General features: G+C 35.1%; 1 long non-coding RNA gene across 1 annotated transcript; it reads right to left on the bottom strand.

Annotated features, from left to right (window-relative positions):
- Positions 1 to 756: 756 nt before the first annotated feature.
- LOC141358960 (uncharacterized) lies at positions 757 to 3,400 on the bottom strand. The gene is made up of 2 exons (XR_012365532.1): positions 3,158 to 3,400; positions 757 to 1,493 (listed from the first exon to the last, which is right to left on the bottom strand). It is a non-coding gene; the product is annotated as an uncharacterized lncRNA (long non-coding RNA).
- Between the last annotated feature and the right edge of the window lie 3,156 nt (positions 3,401 to 6,556).

Below are 6,556 nucleotides of genomic sequence, written 5' to 3'. Positions count from 1 at the left end.
TAACAGAGAGCACGTCTGGGCTTACGTCACTCGCACTTGACACGGAGTTAATGCACAGTGAAGCTTCTACCTTTCTGCGCTGCTTCTGGGCTTCACTTCGTTTACCTTTACGTGGCATGACGATGGAACAGGTGTTAGAAATCTAAAGATCTGTTTATAGCAAAGTACCTTTCGTATGTTAAACAAGTGCAAATTTTCCGGATAAAACCTTAATAACAAATACAAAGACCCACTCAATGAATATTAATGCTTATTATACGTTATGCTAGTATACCACAGTAACAGGTGTCAAACTACTGTATTTACATACACACAATGTAACTGTTATACCGTCAACCCTTTGTATTTCACTGAATTATAAAATGTTAACTAAAGGCAATGCCAGTAATGCAACCAATTAGTAAAGGCAAATGTTACAACGTGGTAAGATTCAAATATGAACTTGCCAAACCAAAATACTTAACTGATATTTTAATTACCTTTAAATGTACTGCACTCAAATATCAGTTACAACAAGAATCAAACTGTAAATATATTACTAATATATTAATTAGCTTTTAAAGTACAGGACTGAAATTTCAGTAACAAGTCAACAAATTAAATATACAAACACACAAAACTATAGCAATTGAACTGTTATACTGTCAAACACTGTCAACCCCAATATTGTACAAAAATGTTAACCAAAAGCAATATCAGAAATGCAATCAATTAATAAAGGTAAATGTTACAATGTGGTAAGATTCAAAGAGGAACTTGGCAAACCAAAATATTTTAATGACCTTTAAATGAAGTCTATTCAAATAGCAGTTACAACAACAGTCAAACTTAGAATATTTTACTGATATATTAAAAGTACTGTACTAAAATTTCACCGTTAAAACAATCAAGAAATTAGATATACAAACACACAAGACTATAGCAATGGAACTGTTGAACTGTTAACCTCAATATTTTACAGAAATGATAACCAAATGCAATATTACTAATGCAATTAATTAGTAGAGTATAGGCAAATGTGAAAAGACTCAGATATAAATGTAATACGTTTCAAAGATGAACTTGCTAAAACAATTTTTTTTTTACTGATATATTAATGACTTTTAAAAGTACTGTAATGTGTATTATCTATTATAAGCAGTCTAAAAGAATATAGGAAATTATGTAATTTTAAAACTATAGTAAATTATTGTGTGTGTTGATGGTGTTGATTTCCCAACGCAGTCCTCTAATCAACGTTGCTTTGTGAAGACACTCAAGGCAGCAGGGCACACTGGAGCTGTAGGTAGTTCTGCTCTCACTCTTTCTGTCAAAGCAAAAAGTTAAAGGGACGTTCTGTTTTGGGGAAAGTCGGTGTTTTGGGGTTAGGGCAACAGATTGGCTGGGTGGGGTAAAAAATGGGTCGTTTTTTTTGGGTAGAAATTATAGGCTTTGTTTTTTTAGTTGAATCTGTGTTTTTTTGGGTATCCTGGCAGTTTTTAAGAGGCAAGCTGCTTGGGTATGCATTGCATGTTTTGCAGTGTTTAAATGCAGTTTGCGTTTGAAGAGGAAGCAAGCAAGCAAGCAAAGCAGCAACGTTTTGAAATGTGCAGCCAGGTTTTTGTGAAGTAAAAGTACAGAATAGAAGAGAAGCAATGATTTTAGCAAGATAAAAGTTTGAAAGAAAATGTATATAAAGGTCAGGACAGGACATAACAAACAAACACAACACAAAGAGAAAAAAAACAAGTTAGTTACATTCTAAAGTCAAAAAAAGCACGCATATTACAGAATGATTAACAGTAAATACTTAATTGTACAAAACATACTGCAGGACAAAAATAAGTTAAAATTTTTGTTTTAAACTCAAAGTATTAAGATCATTAAAAATACACTCCAATATCAGTTTTTGAAAAGGCTGAATTATATTATCTTGGTTACACAGAATATAGGTCCAGTCTGTATGTCCATTCTGTTAAGGGTGGGGCAGTCAAAAGCTGATGCTCTGTACAGAGTGTTAAGTGTATGACACAAACTGACTCTGATTTCTTCTTTTAAAATCATATAATATTTTTCATATTTCCATGCAAACTGCTGATTCAATTTAATAGTGTATGTTCCTTCATGAGGTCACAAAGTAACCAGGCAGTGAAAATCAATTGTGCATTGCAGTTACTAGATGCTACCTTTAAACCATATTGGCTTTGCCATTTTGGCAGAAACAAGGATGTGACTACACATGAGTTTGTTTTGTTCAGATTGACTAGACAGCAGGACGATGTATGATCTTATGTTTTGGGCATGTAATGCGCAATATTCTGACAGCCAGGTATGTGATATGTAGTAATTTTTTAATCTGTACAAATTTTATGTTGAGTAATATTATTCAGCCTTAGGAAAATTATTTTAATAAAATCCCAGTCATCTCTCCCCCATTGTTAAAGCAATAGTTTGTCTAAAAATAAAATTTTTATGTTTATCAGCTTACCATCAGGCCATCCAAATTGTAGGTGACTTTGTTTCTTCAGTAAAACACAAATGTAGATTTTTAACTCCAACCGTTTAGTCTCTCAGTGAATATGCATGTGGATGGTATCAAAATTTGATAGAGAAAAATAACTCTGCGGCTCGTGACGACACATCAATGTCCTAAGAGATAAAACTGAACCAACAGGTTGCGAACCAACTTCATAGGTGCATACTGCCACCTATTGTATCGGGTGCACTGCATGAGGGTGCATAAGCACTATACGGGGCACCGATATAGTAGGTGGCGGTATGCTCTTATGAAGTTGGTTTGCAACCCACCCTTAAACACCAAGAAGAAAATGTGCACACACGTACTCCTTTAGGCATAGTGCTGTATTGAAGGTAAAAAAATATATATAAATACTTTTCGGTTTCTTGCACAAACCGATCGTTTCATTTCTTAGGACATTGAGTTGTCGTCATGAGCCGCAGAGTTTAATTTGGATTTGTCTGTACATTCCTCTATCAAGTTTTGTTACCACCCACATGCATTATACATCTGACAGACTGAAACAGTTGGGAGTTAAAAATCTATATTTGTGTTTTACTGAAGAAACAAATTCACCTACATCTTGGATGGCCTGGGGGTAAGCTGATAAACATAAGATGAACTATTGCTTTAAATGTGAAATATGTAACTGTTACTTACAAAGATGAATTAGATGTCCAATCTAGGAAAAACAAAATCAACAAAAACGACAAATTAGTTCAAAGTAGGCATGACCACATTTACAGTGTATTTAGAAAGTACTTAAACCCCTTTACTTTATTTGCAAATTTGTTATGTTTGCATTAATCCTTTTTATAATTTATATATACCTCAAGAATTTAAAATTACAAATTCACCTACATCTTGGACGGCCTGGGGGTAAGCTGATAAACATAAGATGAACTAATGCTATAAATGTGAAATATGTAACTGTTACTTACAAAGATGAATTAGATGTCCAATCTAGGAATAACAAAATCAACAAAAACGACAAATTAGTTCAAAGTAGGCATGACCACATTTACAGTGTATTTAGAAAGTACTTAAACCCCTTTACTTTATTTGCAAATTTGTTGTGTTTGCATTAATCCTTTTAATAATTTATATATACCTCAAGAATTTAAAATTATATTACTTTCCAAAGATAATGCAGTTGTCACAATATTAAACACTGTGGACTGGTTTCACAGACAAGCCTATTAAGCATCTTTAAAAAGCACTCCTTTGAAGAAGACATTACTGGTGTGTATCATAAGACAAATCAATGGCACTGGCATATCTTAAGATGTGTTTTACTAAACCTTGTCTGTGAACCTGGGGGTGTGTTAATAAAAGTCCCATGTCAGATGCAGCTTTTCAAGGCCTAATTAAAATGTTCTGACTCAAAAAAAAAAAAAAAAAAAATTTAAATCATTCTCATTAATCAACATCTAGTACCCCATAATGACAAAGTGAAAACTGAATTGAAGACATTTCTGTAAAATGTTTTAAAGGAAAAAAATAATTTCACATTTACTTAAGTATTCAGACCCTTTGCGATAACACTAGAAATTTTGTTTAGGTGCCATTTATTTGTGTTGATCAATGCCGAGATTTTCTACACTTTGACTCGAGTCCACTGAGATATCCTCACTAGAACCTTATCAAAATGACCCTAAGCAAAGAACAAGGACAACACAGTAGTGGTTTAGGGACAACTATGTGAGAAGTGGACCAACCAAAGCCCTGACTTCAACCTCACCAAGCATCTCTGGAGAGACCTGAAAACGGCTGTCAGCCGACAGTTCACATCCAAACTCACTGAGCTTGAAAGGATTTAAAAGGAAGAATGGCAGAAATTCCTTCAATCCAGATGTGCAAAGCTTGTTGCGTCATTCCCAAAAAGACTCGAGGCTGTACTTGCTGCAAAAAGTGCTTCAACTAACTACCAAGTAAAGTGTCTGAATAATTTCAGTTTTTTTCTACTTTTAAATACATTTAGACATTTCCAAAATCCTGTTTTCAGTTTCTCATAATGAGGTACTGAGTGCAGATTAATAATTAAGGGGGGGGGGGGGGGGGGTTATTGTAGTATCAGATTGAGACCTAACAAAATTGAACTGTGTAGGGGGTCTAAATAGTTTCTAAATACAAAGGTCCACAATGTGCAGTATAATGTCATTCAAACTTCAGTGTTTCTGCTGTCCTATAATAATTGGTAAAAATTAAGTCTTGATCTTATTTAGTCGTACCCAAAATGATCTACTTAGTCACATATGCTTCAGAATAAACAATTGATTATATGATATTCCTGTTCAAAATGTTTCCTTTCCTGTGGTATTAATGTAAAGATTGTTAATTTAATAAATTATTGCATCAGGCAACACAATAGAACCTAAACTGTAAAATGCCACCTTCAGAATTAATTTTTTTTTTTTAACTCACCCCCTTGTCATCCAAGATGTTTGTCTTTCTTTGTTCAGTTGAATACAACCAGACCTATATTAAATAATACACTGGCTGTTCCTTGCTTTGTAATGGCTCTGATCATAGACCAAATGTTTAGAAGCTCCAAAAACTGCATCCATCCATTATTAAAGTAATCAAAATTTAATGTATCCAGTGGGTTAATAAAAAAACAATTCATATTTTGACCTTTTAGTTACAAAACATACCTTAAATAAACAGACAATAAAACATTTAGTGTCTAACGACTGTCAGTTTTGTTACAACTGATGATGAAACACAAGAACCAATAAGATTTTACATACCACTATATTTAAATCTATAGTTGATTTTGTTTTATAAAATTACGTATATGTAACTAATCACTAAAAGTGCTCAGAACTAAACTTTTGCTTATAAACCTTATACTTTGCTTCAAAATACATTTATTAAACCACTGGGTTGTATATGGATTACTTTAATGATGGATGGATGGATGGATGGATGGATGGATGGATGGACTTTTTTGAGATCGTAAATGTTTGGTCCATGATCAAACTTATTACAACGCAAAAAGGAGCCAGGATATTAATAATTAGAACTCTGATTGTGTTCAGCTGATGAAAAAAAGGCATAAACACCTTATGGCGCTTTTCCATTGCATAGTACCCCACGGTTTGGTTTAGTTTGGGTCGGGTTAGTTTACTTTTGGGAGCTTTTCCATTAGGTGCAGTACGTGGTACCCGATACTTTTTTTCGTACCACCTCGGTTGGGGTTCCAAGCGACCCGAGCTGATACCAAACGTGACGCGAAAACACTGTAGATCACTGATTGGTCTGAAAGAAACGTCACTATCAGCGTCATTGCTAGAATGTAAATTAGCTTTACCTGTGCTAGGCTAGCTTGCGCTGTCTGGAGCAAACATGTTGTCATCTGCTCTGCTATAAGTTCCAAAACTCCCTTTCAGCGATGAAAAACATCCACATGTTGAGAATCAGGGACACCTTAACAGTTTTTTCCAGACTTGCAGTTTGTGGCGGAACATTCGCGACGAGCACGTCAGCATTATGTGCTTAAATGCAACTTCAGTGAGGCTCAGCGGAGCGCCGTCAGCTGACGCCGCGGGTGTTTGAACAGAAACTGTCATGTGAGACAGAGGTAGTGATAAACGCGATGTGTAAACATCTATTTGTGGTGGCCAATTTTAATTTTGTGGCGGACTGAGAAATAAATAAATGAATGAGAATGTAGAACAACGCTCTCCTCTCACTTGTATGATGTCACAGCCGTATGCAGCGCAAATTTAACGACACGCCTAAAATCCCTCCCACTGCGAAGTGATACTATACTCAATGGAAAAGCTAACCACGCCAAAGTAAGGTGAGCTGACACGACCCAGACTGGACTAAACCGTGGGGTACTATGCAATGGAAAAGCGCCATTAGATGACTTAGATGGGGCCAAGTAAAAAAATCTATCATTTTTATTTCTGAAGGTGGAGTACATCTTCAATAAAGTCAGTTTTACTTTCAAACTAGGAGTGTAACGGTTCTCGGTAAAGAATCGAATCATCCTGTTTTCCAACCCACAGTTCGGGACGCACGGGCACCATGTTTAATTCGACCACGCATTTC

The sequence above is a fragment of the Misgurnus anguillicaudatus genome, chromosome 22 (genome assembly GCF_027580225.2).
Source record: "Misgurnus anguillicaudatus chromosome 22, ASM2758022v2, whole genome shotgun sequence".
NCBI lineage: Eukaryota > Metazoa > Chordata > Actinopteri > Cypriniformes > Cobitidae > Misgurnus > Misgurnus anguillicaudatus.
The sequence above is the reverse complement of the archived record's forward strand: the minus strand, read 5'-3'. Positions and strand labels throughout refer to the sequence as shown.